Source organism: Hyperolius riggenbachi, chromosome 4 (genome assembly GCF_040937935.1).
Source record: "Hyperolius riggenbachi isolate aHypRig1 chromosome 4, aHypRig1.pri, whole genome shotgun sequence".
In the NCBI taxonomy this organism is placed as follows: domain Eukaryota; kingdom Metazoa; phylum Chordata; class Amphibia; order Anura; family Hyperoliidae; genus Hyperolius; species Hyperolius riggenbachi.
In genome coordinates this window covers 85,386,430-85,401,702 of record NC_090649.1, presented here as the reverse complement: position 1 = coordinate 85,401,702, position 15,273 = coordinate 85,386,430, and the positions used below count along the sequence as shown (strand labels likewise).

The following is a 15,273-nucleotide window of genomic DNA, read 5'->3' as shown; positions in this document are numbered from 1 at the left end:
AGGCGGGCTCCCAGAGTCGGCCCTCCAGGCCGGACTATGGTAATCACATGTGGGCAGGGGCTTTAGCAACCTCATAATCCTGACATGTTCCCTAGGCAGACCTGCGCGGCCGGCCCACAAATAATAAGTACATATTCTCGATCCCCAGAACCTACCGATTAATATGATATCAAACTTGGGCATGTTTGCATGCCTGGTTAAAAAACGGTGGAATTCCCAGAGTTCTGTTTAGGACAGTGGCCCAAATTTAATATCAAAACACTCACAAGATCCGGACCAGCAGAATGATATAACTTTCACATTTCTCACCTGAACGGTATTGCTTAAACATGCTCAAAATACTAAACTCCATGCTTTCTAATATGGCTCCGGCCGGTCTGAGCAGAGCAGATTTTTTGAATAGCCCCCTGCTGGGAGCTCATCCTGTCTTCCCCAAATGGCAGAGTGAGTTCTCTGCTGACTAATTAACATCTAGGTGTCACCTGGTTCCCAGAGCCAAAAGGGAAATTGTGCCTTCCACAGGGAATATGTCCAAGCTAATTAACACCTTCCCCCCAGGCTGTCACTGTAGCTTAGGAACAGCTGGGGAATCTGTCTTAGCTGAGGGATACTTCTTATCAAATCTTGGTTCTATTGACCTGAAGCGCAATCGATGCGGGAATCGAGTGCGATCGTTCTTTACTTCACGGGCGGTGCCAGGACGCGCCTGCGTCCCCGCAACCGTCCGTGACACCCTAATGCCGATTTTTGTTCCGGGGTATATGTTGGGGGAGCCCCCCAGGTTTATTTTGCCCTGGGGCCCCATTGTTGCTTAAACCGGCCCTGCGTCTCAGGTACATGTTAACGTAGCAATTTCGGTGACAATAGCATGTATGGGGACTTTACTATTAACTACTAAAGTCAGCATGAAATTACGCAAAATTGTGCAAAAATTACACAAAATTGAGAAATTACGCCTCCTGATTACGTTTACATACAATAGTAATTACTAAATGTACCAAAATTTTGCATTACAATTTTACATTGCAATTGCGAATTACTATGCAAAATTATGATTCTGCAAAATTCATGCTCATGTCTAATGAATAGGTAGAAAATATGTACTACATAAATAAAGTACCTACAGAATGCAATGTAGGTTCACATTCTTTGATGTTATTGACAATTTTCAGATCCACCCATGACCTGTTATGACCACACCCACCTGCATGTGGCTCCCTCCATTTATTCTGTGCTGTACAACAAGTGAAATAAACATTCAGGAAAATGCTTAACCACTTCACCATTGAGCGGTTTTACCCCTTGAGCACCAGAGCAATTTTCACCTTTCAGCGCTCCTTCCATTCATTAATCTATAACTTTATTATTACTTATCGCAATGAAATGAACTATATCTTGTTTTCTTCGCCACCAATTAGGCTTTCTTTATGTGGGACATTATGCCAAGAATTATTTTATTCTAAATGTGTTTTAATGGGAAAATAGGAACAAATGTGGGGAAAAAATCATTATTTTTCAGTTTTCGGCCATTATAGTTTGTAAATAATGCATGCTACTGTAATTAAAATCCATGAAATGTATTTGCCCATTTGTCCCGGTTATTACACAATTTAAATTATGTCCCTATCACAATGTTTGGTGCCAATATTTTATTTGGAAATAAAGGTGCATTTTTTTCATTTTTGCGTCCATCCCTAATTACTAGCCCACAGTTTATAAAGTAACAGTTTTGTACCCTCTTGACATAAATATTTAACCTGCTGAGCGGGCTGGACGAGCTCAGCTCGTCCAACACCGTCAGAGGCTGCCGCTCAGGCCCTGCTGGGCCGATTTGCACCAAATAAAAAGCAGCACACGCAGCCGGCACTTTGCCAGCCGCGTGTGCTGCCTGATCGCCGCTGCAGCGCGGCGATCCGCCGCGTGCAGCGGCGAAAGAGGGTCCCCCCAGCCGCCCGAGCCCAGCGTAGCCGGAACAAACAGTTCCGGCCAGCGCTAAGGGCTGGATCGGAGGCGGCTGACGTCAAGACGTCGGCTGACGTCCATGACGTCACTCCGCTCGTCGCCATGGCGACGAGGGAAGCGAAACACGGAGGGCCGCTCGTTGCGGCCTTCCGTGTTATCTCTTGCCGCCGGAGGCGATCGGAAGATCGCCTCCGGAGCGCCCTCTAGTGGGCTTTCATGCAGCCAACTTTCAGTTGGCTGCATGAAATAGTTTTTTTTTTATTAAAAAAAAACCCTCCCGCAGCCACCCTGGCGATTTAATCAGAACACCAGGGTGGTTAAAGAGTTCAGTCCCTAAGGTAACTATTTATGTTTTGTTTTTTTTATTGTAATTTTTTTTCTTTTTATTACAAAAAAAAATAAATTGGGAAGTGTGGGAGGTAATGAGTTAATTTATAGTGTAAAAGTATGTATTTGTATATGAAAAATGTTTTGAATGTAGTTTTACTACTTGGCCACAAGATGGCCACAGTAATTTTTTGTAAATGCGTCCTGTAAGGCCCCGGTTCACATTAAAATGTGTTTTAATGGGAAAATAGGAACAAATGTGGGGAAAAAATCATTATTTTTCAGTTTTCGGCCATTATAGTTTGTAAATAATGCATGCTACTGTAATTAAAATCCATGAAATGTATTTGCCCATTTGTCCCGGTTATTACACAATTTAAATTATGTCCCTATCACAATGTTTGGTGCCAATATTTTATTTGGAAATAAAGGTGCATTTTTTTCATTTTTGCGTCCATCCCTAATTACTAGCCCACAGTTTATAAAGTAACAGTTTTGTACCCTCTTGACATAAATATTTAACCTGCTGAGCGGGCTGGACGAGCTCAGCTCGTCCAACACCGTCAGAGGCTGCCGCTCAGGCCCTGCTGGGCCGATTTGCACCAAATAAAAAGCAGCACACGCAGCCGGCACTTTGCCAGCCGCGTGTGCTGCCTGATCGCCGCTGCAGCGCGGCGATCCGCCGCGTGCAGCGGCGAAAGAGGGTCCCCCCAGCCGCCCGAGCCCAGCGTAGCCGGAACAAACAGTTCCGGCCAGCGCTAAGGGCTGGATCGGAGGCGGCTGACGTCAAGACGTCGGCTGACGTCCATGACGTCACTCCGCTCGTCGCCATGGCGACGAGGGAAGCGAAACACGGAGGGCCGCTCGTTGCGGCCTTCCGTGTTATCTCTTGCCGCCGGAGGCGATCGGAAGATCGCCTCCGGAGCGCCCTCTAGTGGGCTTTCATGCAGCCAACTTTCAGTTGGCTGCATGAAATAGTTTTTTTTTTATTTAAAAAAAACCCTCCCGCAGCCACCCTGGCGATTTAATCAGAACGCCAGGGTGGTTAAAGAGTTCAGTCCCTAAGGTAACTATTTATGTTTTGTTTTTTTTATTGTAATTTTTTTTCTTTTTATTACAAAAAAAAATAAATTGGGAAGTGTGGGAGGTAATGAGTTAATTTATAGTGTAAAAGTATGTATTTGTATATGAAAAATGTTTTGAATGTAGTTTTACTACTTGGCCACAAGATGGCCACAGTAATTTTTTGTAAATGCGTCCTGTAAGGCCCCGGTTCACATTAGCGGTGGCCGTCCGGAATCGCCGTGCCGGAGCCGGACCGCTTTCAGAACGGACGGAACGGACGCACGGCATGGCAATGAAAGCCTATGCGTCCGTTCACATGCGTCGGTTCTGCCGGACCGGAGCCGGACCGGATCCGGGCCGGATCCGGACTCCGGCGTCCGTTCCAACATGCGCTATTTTTTGGTCCGGCTCCTCCGGCAGCCGTATCCGGAGCGGAGCCGGACTGCACCATCCGGCCAATACAAAGCAATGAGAGCCGGAGAGCGCACAACACACTGGCTACAAAAACCGGACGTTCTACCCCACTTCCTATGCATTTTGGATGGGGACCACATGGGCCCAGCGAAGAGTGGGGCAGCAGCGATTTAATGCTGGAGCTCTTTTTGCCAGCAACATGTCTGCTGAAGGAGGCGAACAACAGAGAGAATTCCTAGGTTTACGAGTAACAACAGAGAGAATTCCCAGGTTTACGAGTAAATGCCTGGATCCATGGTCCCAACTGCAGTCTCTGTATCCACGGATGGTCTCCACACGTCCACCTGTCTCCAACAATGACCCCAGACCCTTCTGCTGACCTCCCAGACCCCAGGTAATTAAAAGGATGTTATCTCCTTAAGAAACCGGATCCGGACCGCAACCGTGTTCACACCGCACAGAAACCGGATGCAAACGGACCGGATCCGGATAGGAACCGTACGGATCAGGTCCGGTCCGGATACGGTGCGGTCCGGACATCCGGTGCGGTTTTTACTAAACCGCAAGTGTGAACCGGGCCTTATTAGCGTAGGAAGTACGCTTACAGGAAGTTCAACAAGGCTGGGAAACGGGTTTTTTTTCACAATGATCGCGCTGCTTCTCATAGAAGCAGCCGATCATTACTGGGGGGCTGAGATCAACGAACGGGAACGGTTTTTCCCGTTCATTGATTTCTGGGTGAGCGGCTGGCGGCGTGCACGAGCGCGGGAGCATGCGCACGAGCAAGCGGGAACGTGGACAGCGGCGGTAGCGGCGGGAGGTGTGTATATCTATGCTCCTGGTGGGCAAAGGGTGTTAAAAGGAGCGTAGATATACGCACCTGTGGTGGTAAAGTGGTTAAAACATACATGGACAACAAATACACAACAGTGATTTTAAAAGCTAAAATTGTAGCTATTCTGATTTTGCTATATGCTGGTCTAATTTATTTAGTTTTCTTTCTGCTATTGAAGGATAAGCAACAGCATAATAATATTTAAAGAAAAACATTTCTTTGTTACAGCTGATACACATTCTGCAATAAATCTGCAGTGTGTCTACTTCCTGTTTTCTTAGAAGCAGACATAGGGTTAAGAGCCTGTGTTTACAAATTAGCTGCTCTGCCGTGGCAGCCAGCTGACACAGCTGAGAGATCAAATTTCACTGGTAAATAGTCACAGATGAGAGGGAATGATACAGGCTAAACTCTCTAAGTACATACAGGGTGAATTTTTCTGTTTTCCTTCTGTCCTGTGCAAGAGTTCAGGTCCGCTTTAACACTGCTGTTGTCAGTGACTTTACTTGCAACATCACACAGTCACTGTACTGCAAATGAGAGGGTTGGCATTGGCAACAAGTGGTTAAATCGTCCGGAAGCGGGAGATTAAAGTCGCCCATGTAGTTTACCCCTACAAGACGTCTGCTATTTTTGAAACTGATAATAACAGAGACCTGGTGGAAGTGGGGCTGCATTGTCTGTGTGCGCGATGGGTTACCATGGCAGCACTGGATGGAAGAAAAGCTTAATGGCTAGCAAGAAAATACTTCCTGCAGCTTCTCCTTTGCACAGTAGCAAAAATAGCTCCGAACAGTATGCCTCTGATTTCATATTTGCATGTTTATTTGTAGGGCTCAGGTGAACAGAAAATATTTATTCCTGACGAAAAACAGTGTTGTGTATGTTGTGTGTGAATATATTTGTTGGTGAATATATATATATATATATATATATATATATTCTGCAAATCAGAAATTAAATTCTACTGATGGTCCCAGGGGCATTGCTTGTTTTGTTTTTGACTGCCTATATGTAATACTGTATACAGAAGATTTAGACTGTGGGTTCATTCCTGTAGTCTTATTAAAGTGTACCTGTAATGAAAAATAGTTCCCCAAGGGGGGTGCTCACCTCGGGAGGGGAAAGCCTCTGGATGCTAATGAGACCTCCCACAGTCCTCCTGTACACCCCACATCCAGGGCTGGCACTCACTGAAAATCCTCTGACATGCTTGTTGGCGGATGCGCGCAGACGCAGCAGCACACGGCAATATTTACCTTTAAGATCCAGCGCAGGCGTAGTACCAGTTTCACCTTGGGCTGTGGCGTAAATAGCCACTATTGTATTATTACTATTATTTACTGTATTTCACTTTATTTCAAGCTGACAGCTTCTGCAGTGCTTTACAGAGTACATAGCAGGGATGAGCAGAATCTACGCCAGTGCAAATTTACGCATCGTAGTTCATAGGGGAAGTTGCAAAACTATGCTTACAAATTTACGCATAGCGAAGTACCACTACGAGTAGCTTACGCCACTATGCGTAGTTAACAAGTGTATTGCGTAGTGGACTACGAATGCGTTACTCGCGTCTAATTTTCTGTGTGCGATTGTATGCTTACAAATTTACGCATTGGAAAGGGGACTGTATGCAAAGAAGAGTTCCTGTTATAAGCATTTAAAGAGGAATGAATGCGTCAAATTTTCTGCATACGGGCATAAGCATCCGCATACACTACGCTTCGCACTATGCATAATTGCGTATTTTAAAGCGTAGTCTTTGAAATGCATACGAAACAAATATTTGATTTTGAAGCCGTAGTTTGGCGAAGCGTAATTGCGTAAAACTACGCATAGTTCCAGCGTAGCGAAGTTGGCTGACTACGACCATTCCTGGTACATAGTCATGTCACAAACTGTCCACAGAGGAGTTTATAGTCTAATTACCACCACAGTCAGTCCCCAACATAGTCTTAAAGGGGAACTTCGGCCTAAACAAACATACTGTCATCAAGTTACATTAGTTATGTTAATTAGAATAGATAGGTAATATAATCTCTTACCCACCCTGTTTTAAAAGAACAGGCAAATGTTTGTGATTCATGGGGGCACACATCTTTTTGGTTGAAAGGAGGTGACAAGGAGCAGGAGACACAGTTCCAACTATCCTGTGTCCTGAATACCCCTCCCAGCTGCACACGTTAGGCTTCAAATGTCAAATTCAAAATGTAAAAAAAAAAAATTGCACCAAAACAGCAGAAAGAGAACAACAAAATCAGAAATCCCATCATGCTTTGCACAGCATCAGGGGAAAAAAGCCCGGGCAGTTTTCTTCTGTGCAGCTAAAAATGAGGTTTGTATAAGAGAAACAAAGTTCTGATGCTGTGAAACTGTTAAAGAAACACAAAGCCTTTTTAGTGCTGCTGAGTCGATTTTTAGTCCGGATGTTCACTTTAAGGTGGCCACACATAGTACAATTTGGCTACCTATACTGGAGGGGGGCTCTCTGGCTACCTATACTGTGGGGTGGGAGGCTTTCATGCTCCCTATGCTGTGGGGGCTCTCTGGCTACATATACTGGAGGGGGGCTCCCTGGCTACTTATACTGGAGGGGGGCTCTCTGGCTACCTATACTGTGGGGTGGGAGGCTTTCATGCTCCCTATGCTGTGGGGGCTCTCTGGCTACATATACTGGAGGGGGGCTCCCTGGCTACTTATACTGGAGGGGAGCTCTCTGGCTACCTATACTGTGGGGTGGGAGGCTTTCATGCTCCCTATGCTGTGGCGGCTCTCTGGCTACATATACTGGAGGGGGGCTCTCTGGCTACCTATACTGTGGGGTGGGAGGCTTTCATGCTCCCTATGCTGTGGGGGCTCTCTGGCTATATACTGGAGGGGGGCTCTCTGGCTACCTATACTGTGGGGTGGGAGGCTTTCATGCTCCCTATGCTGTGGGGGCTCTCTGGCTACATATACTGGAGGGAGGCTCCCTGGCTACTTATACTGGAGGGGAGCTCTCTGGCTACCTATACTGTGGGGTGGGAGGCTTTCATGCTCCCTATGCTGTGGGGGCTCTCTGGCTACATATACTGGAGGGGGGCTCCCTGGCTACTTATACTGGAGGGGAGCTCTCTGGCTACCTATACTGTGGGGTGGGAGGCTTTCATGCTCCCTATGCTGTGGGGGCTCCCTGGCTATATACTGGAGGGGGGCTCTCTGGCTACTTATACTGTGGGGGCTCTCTGGCTACGTAAATTGAGGGACACATCTAGCTACATACTATATGTATACTGTGGGCTCCCTTTGGCTACCAACTATTGCAGGATAAGGGGGTACATCTGTCTACCATATCAAAACAGGGTGATACTGAGCAGGTTACAATTTGACCATACAAACTATTAGGCCTAAAAACAATGAGATCAAGAATTGCTTTGCACTATGTAGAGTGTTTATTGCCAATAACTGTACGAAAGCTGAAATCCAGTGAAAACGTATATTCATACAATTGATGTGAGCATAATACTTATTGTTGATGGCAGTGGCGGGGTGTCTGGGTGAACAGTGGGCGCCATCAGGCGCACGGCCTGGCGACTGTTTCGCTTTAAGCAAGCTTCCTCTGAGGCTCTAATGTGCAGCAGGCAGGGGGAAGAGGGGAAAATGCACTCAGGGGTTGGTAAAGCTTTGAATGTCACAAAACATCTTAAAGAGAACCTGAACTGAAAATAAAAAGTCAAAATAACCGTACACAGGTCATACTTACCTCCTGTATTGTCTACTCCTCAATCTCTTTCTCCTCTCCTGCGTCCCATTTGTCCACTGTGATCAATGGATTTCTTCGTCCTCCATTTTAAAAATGGTCAGCACACTGTTAAACTGTAATATCGCCCACTGAGCCATAGGGAAACATGGACATTTACCTGGTACCTTCAGTTGTAACTGACAGCTGCTGATATATAACTGACAGCAACTGGTATATTTCAGTTCTGACAAAATCTTGTCAGAACTGGAAGGGATCACTGTAAGAAGAAATTGGTGAGCTTCTGAGAGGAACTGTCAGTGAGGTTAGTATGTAATATTAATTTGCAGCTATGTCATGTGTTTATATGAAATAATTTTCCTCGCTTCAGGTCCCCTTTAAGGTGAGTTTAAAGGACCACTATCGCAAAAATCTGACAGAACCGACAGGTTTTGGGCCAGTCCATCTCCTCATGGGGGATTCTCAGTGTTTTCTTTGTTTTCAGCAGCATTTCCTGAACAGCAGTTGCAAAGTCTAACTGACAAAATAGTGTGCAAGTGATTAGCAGGGCTGGGGCTTCCATAGAGGCAAAGGGGGCAATTGCCCCAGGGCCCCAGAGCCTATAGGGGCTTCCAAGGTGTGTGCCCTTTCCCCTCCAGCTATGGTGACCCCATAAATGCCTGCAGGGAGAAAGATGCCGTGAGGGGAAGGGAGTGTAGAAGCCAGTGCTGCCTCCTGTGTCCTGCCTGGATTAGGTAACACCCCACTGTGTGTACATTGTGTGTTTGTAAGGGAAAGGAGGAAGGTAATAATGGGGTCCCCAACAATGCTACTGGGGACATATGATGGACAGCTAATGATTTTGTGTGGCTGGGAGTGTGGTGGGATGTGTCCTGGGAGTCGGCTCGGAGGCTGTAGGAGCATGTTACGGGGGCCCCCAAGTTACTTTTGCCCTGGGGCCCCATTCAAGCTAGGACCGGCCCTGGTGATTAGGGAGGCTGGCTGGTATCTTACTATTTTGGCAGTTAAACTGCTGTTCAGGAAAAGCTGTTGAAAACAAAGAAAACCCTAAGAACCCCCCATGAGGAGATGGACTGGCCCAAATCCTGTTGGTTCTGTGACTTCTGTCAGATAGTGGTCCTTTAATCCAGCCTGTGCACCAAACTTTATTTAAACGGAATGTACAGCTATGTACAATGTGGTGCTTGAATACAGAACAATAAGTCGTTTCGTCTCTAATGATGTGATTAATGGCGTTCTGCACAATCATCCAGCCTCGGCTCATTTCGAAGGAACAAATATTAAATGTTAATTTGATTTGATGACCAGAGACAAGTAATTGGAAGAGAAGCAGCGGGACTGAGAAAGCCTGGTCAGATAGCAGCAGGATGACAGTCATTTCAGGGGCTGGGGAAGAGGAGGGAGGGAGGAATGATTAAGTAACAGAGTATCTAAGTGGTGGTAAAAATCCGCTGTGTTGAGCATCAGTGACGGCTTTACTAAGTCAGAAGACTGATATTAATCAAATTATTGGAAATGTCCTTTTTAATTAAGGCATTATGATATCTGGATGTCATATGTAATTATGATCTATCTGTGAGGCAGTCTTGACATTTGTCTCTACCTGTGTGCATTGCCGTGCCGAACGACCTATTTATCTTAATGTAGCATGGTTATGCTTTATTTGCCGATCGGCACTGTGGGGACTCGACTTGTAATAATAGCCTTGAATTGACATTTTTGTGTTAGTGATAAGCAAGGCAATTATAAAATCAGGCCAACTGGCGCCTCATTAAGAGTGAATTGTTTAATTTTTCTAAATACATGCATTTGGGATTCCCTGCTTTCCCGAATTGGCCAATCCTTCGAGACCAGATAAAAGGCGTGCATGAAATAGGAGCGCAAGGAAAAATGGAAGCCGATATAAGTGTAAATGATTAATACTGTTATGAATTGGGTGCCAAAGAAGGAAAAATATTTACACTGGTAATGACATAGAAAACATTGGTAACTTTTACCGATATTTTACTACAACTAAACCTAACCCTATTTTCACAAACCCAACACCTCTAACACCTCACTTTAAAACCCCCCTTCCTGACACCTAACCCTAACCCCCCCCTTCCTGATGCCTCACCCTAAAACCCCCCTTCCTGACACCTAACCCTAAAACCCCCCTTCCTGACGCCTAACCCTAACCCCCCCCCCTTCCTGATACCTCACACTAAACCCCCCCTTCCTGACGCCTACCACTAAAACCTCCCTTCCTGATGCCTAACTCTAAACCCCCCTTTTTGATGCCCATCCCTAAAACCCCCCTTCCTGATGCCTAACTCTAAATCCCCCTTTTTGATGTCTCACCCTGAAACCCCCCTTCCTAATGACTCACCCAAAAACCTGACCTTTCTGACGCCTAACTCTAAATCCCCCTTCCTGATGCCTAACCCTAAAACCCCCTTCCTGATGCCTAACCCTAAAACCCCCCTTCCTGATGCCTAACCCTAAAACCCCCTTCCTGATGCCTCACCCTAAACCCCACCCCCCTTCCTGACACCTAACCCTAAAACCCTCCTTTCTAATGCCTTACCCTTAAACCCCCCTCCCTGACACCTAAACCTAAAACCCACCTTCCTGACGCCTCACCCTAAAACCTCCTGTCCTGATTAAACCGCATCCACAAAAAAAGAAAAATTTGTTTAGTACAAAAGACAAAAAAATTCAGTATCTATAACGTTCTATTTGAAAATTATGATTTTCAAAAAAGAAAAATTGATGAATACAAAAGGTACAAAAATTCAAAAACTATTAACTTTCTAAATTTCAAGACTAAAACAAATTTAAAAACTATAACCATCTAATTTTAAAAACGGGCACCCAAATTTCTGCTTTTGGCACCCAATAGTCGATATTTGCATTAGTACCTATGGCGGTGACCAAAACCTTCTTTTTTGGGGGTATGTAAATAATGTAGTGAATGTTCAGGTTTTTGGTTGTAAATCACGCAATTTTTGCCCGGGACAGTTTCTTCAGCAATATTATCATTAGGAATGGACAATAAGAGGCAAATAAGTGCAACTGTTTCAATCAAATTGTAGGGAGCCTGAAATTATGCCTATCAAAAGCAACAGGAAGTGCACCTGATTGGCCTAATCCCAAGATGCGTATAATTTGCTTCAAATTTGCATCCCAATTGGAATTATGTGCCCCTCATTGACCATCTCTACATGTGACAGCAATCTCCTATTTAAAGGTAACCTGAAGTGAAAGGCATCTGCCATCTTCATTCCCTTATAACCTGTGTCAGCTGCTGGGCTGTCCTGCGGATGTTATACAAAAAAACCTGCATCGCCATAGAGTAGCATGACTTCTGGGCCGATGCAGATTGCCGCAGGTCCCGCACGGTAACATAGTTCTGCACTAGCGTCAGATTAGGCACTTCTAGTGCAGCGTACCGCAATGTGGGAAGTATGAACTTCCCCATAGGGATCTATTAGGCTTCGGTAGCAGTGTGTCAATTTGTCGCATCGCCCCTTGCCAGAGTGAAAGGGCCCTAATGGTCAAGCACTACTGACTGGCAAGGTGATAGTAGTTGTAAGTGATCAAGGATCTATGATAGGTAAGGGCCCATTTCCACTAGAGCTAAATGGACTGAATCTGTAGTGTTTCCCTGCAGGTGAGTTGGGCAGGGAAACTCTGCCTATACTTTCAGTTGTTTCCTGTCCGAATCGCGCTGTGGTGTGATTCTGGATGGCATGCTGCAGATTTCTGAAGCACACACCCAAATTCCTGGCATGGCTAAATGATCTGGATGCGAGCTGCGCGTCCCACAAGACGCACGCCAGCTAGTGGAAACCGGCCCTTACAGCAGATATTTTCCTTTTCTTTACAAAACTTTGTAGGCATAATACATGTAAGTGAACCAGAGACGAAGCGTCCTCATGTATTTTACCATCTATATCAGTGGGAACATTAGAGAAAACACCTACCCTGCTCTCTGTTTCATTCTTCACTGTTCAGCTTGCTTGTTAGCAGCCCTGATAAAATCCCCGACTGAGCACTTAGTCTTGCTTTGCTCAGGAATCATTATAGCTGAGTCTGTCTTCTCTGATGTCTTTTCAAGCCTGACTCCTTCTGGCTCTGCTATAATGATTCAGCTTTAATGATTCCTGAGCAAAGCCAGACTGAATGCTCAGTCTGGGATTTTATCAGGGCTGATAAGAAGCAGGCTGAGCAGTGAAGCATGAAACAGAGAGCAGGGTAGGTGTTTTCTCTAATGTTCCCACTGATATATTTGGTAAAATACATGAGGTTGCGTCATCTCTGGTTCACGTTAAATCAATGTTCTTTTAAAGAGGAACTTAAAGAGAACCCGAAGTGGGGTTCTGACAATGCTATCTGCACACAGGCTGGGTCTGCCTATACTGCCCAGCCTCTGTTGCTATACAGTTCCCCCCTAAGTTTCCCCTGCGCTCTGCTGGCCCCCATAAATCACAGCCGCGCTGTCGTCATGCACCGGGGCTGTGTTTACAACTGCAGCTGTCACTCTCGCCACTCCCCCACCTCCTGGGGAGCGGCGAGACTGACAGTACAGAGGTAAACACAGCCCGCTGCGACACGCTGCGTGTCGACAGCACGGCTATGATTTATGGGGGACAGCAGAGTGCAGGGGGCAGGGGCGCCTCTAGCCATTTTGTCACTCCAGGCGAGAATACCTGTGGCGCCTCCACAGCCTCCCCGTGGCACATGGCACACCCCCTCCATTCAAATAATCATAATGTGGCAGTGATTCCCTAAAAAATAATCATAATGCATCAGCATTTCACCTGACAATACATCTATTGCGGAGCCATTTCATCAGAAAATAGTCGTAATGAGGCAGCGTTTCACCAGAAATTAAACTTATTGCGGCAGCATTTCACCAGAAATATACACAATGCGAGCAACGTTTCGCCAGAAAATACACAATGCGGTAGTGTTTCACCAGAAAATACACATAGGCCCACTTTCATCAGGCACAAAGTGGGACAGAAGGAGGCACAGGGGGACTGAATAAGGCAGACAGGGTGACATAGGGAGGCACAGGGGGACAGAAGGAGGTATGAGGGTCAGAGGAAGTCACAAAGGAGGACAGAAGGAGAAACAAGGGAACAGAAGGCGGCACACAGGGGAACACAAGGGTCACAATGGGCAACAAAAGGAGGCACAATGGGGGACCAAAAAAAGGAGGAATGGGGGGGAAGAGGTAGCACAGGGGACAAAAAAGGCACAAGAGGACATAAGAAGGCACAGGGGAACAGAAGGAGGAAGAGGTGGCACAAGGGGACTGAAGGAGGCACATGGAGACAGAAGGAGGCACAAAGGGAGACAGGAGGCATAAAGGGAGACAGGAGGACAAACAGGGGGTCAGACCCAGCCTCTGTGTGCAGATAGCATTGTCAGAACCCCACCTCGGGTTCTCTTTAAGCGAAAAGGGGGAAAAATGAATCAATACATTGCAAACTGAGTGGAGCTAGTCTACTTTAGGGGACCCACCGTAAATCCCTATAGAGAATTGGAGCTGTGCTGAAAACGGAACAAATTTTCCGCTTTCAGCTCTTTTAAACTCCCACAAGTTATACATGTATGGAAAGCTCAGAATCTGCTCTAACGAATGATGCCACTTTCAGTGAGAAGAAACTGAAAGTCACCGTGAACGAGGCGCCGAAAGGCTGCAATCGCGGCTCCGTCAGCCATCTTACATCTGTGCTGGCTCATATTGTTCTCCCTCCTCATTGGAGGGATTGTTAGCTGGGGGCGTGCCAGAGGGGGAAAAAAAACCCGTCAGTAGCTAGTTCTGCGTTTGTCTTGTCCGGGGAGAAGGGAGAGCAGTTTCTGACACGCCCCCAGCTAACAATCCCTCCAATGAGAAGGGAGAAAAATGAGCAGCACAGAAGTAAGATGGCCGACAGAGCTGCGATCGCGGCCGTTCCGGCGCTTCCTACATGGTGAGTTGCACCTTTTGCTCACCGAAAGTAGCATCATCCGTTAGAGCAGATTCTAACCTTTCCAAAGATCTATAGCTTGTGGGAATTTAAAAGAGCTGAAAGCGGAAAATTTGTTCCGTTTTCAGCACAGCTCCAATTCTCTATGGGGATTTACGGTGGGTCCCCTAAAGTAGACTAGCTCCAACTGAGTAGTTAAACAATAGAATAGAGATCAAGAAATGATTGATATTCACCATGTAATTTGTTCACATTGTTTGACCTACAACCAGCCTGCACATCATCATCTTTACTACTGGCTGACATTAAAAAAAAAACAGCACAAACTGCCATTATCTATAACCACACCCCCTAACAAAGCGATAGGCTAAAAGACTGTTTTTATAGAAATACATATCCAGGGAGGGAGATACTGGTTGCTTGGCAGTTGAAAACAACTGATATTTCCCACAATGCAATGAGGTTCCCACAGTGGGAGGAGTTTCACCACAATATCAGCGATACAGACCCCCTGATGATCTATTTCAGAAAAGGTAAAGATTTCTCATGGAAAAGGGGGTATCAGCTACTGATCGGGATGAAGGTCAATCCTTGGTTATAGTTCTTCCTATAAAACTATTCCTGAACTGGGCCTTTACATTTGAAATGCAGACTGTGTAGACATGGTGATTGCAGAGTATGATTTTTCTTATTTGCCATCCCAGAGTTCAGCCTTAAAGTTAAACCATCAAGAAAACTTTGTATTTCGAGAGGCATCATTTCAATGTGCCATAATTGCCTGTGAAGTTTTGTAACTGGCAATTTCACTCAAGCAGTAATCCCATCCTATGTTTATTTTGTTAAATAGAATTGATTCAGGGAGACTCCTGGGACGCTCTGAGTTCTGTAATGTGTGCGCTGTCTATTCAGCATGCAAGCTTCCCTCTTCATTGTTCTTTCCATCATGCTCAGTCTCTGTGTCTGCGTGTGAT

The 15,273-nt window shown here is 45.8% G+C and overlaps 1 long non-coding RNA gene across 1 annotated transcript in view; it reads left to right on the top strand.

Moving 5' to 3' along the window:
• The first annotated feature begins 14,760 nt into the window (after positions 1-14,760).
• LOC137570402 (uncharacterized) overlaps positions 14,761-15,273 on the top strand; it is a 223,646-nt gene continuing 223,133 nt past the window's right edge. The window contains exon 1 of the long non-coding RNA XR_011031021.1: positions 14,761-14,835. This is a non-coding gene — a long non-coding RNA (uncharacterized lncRNA). The remainder of the gene's footprint in view (positions 14,836-15,273) is intronic.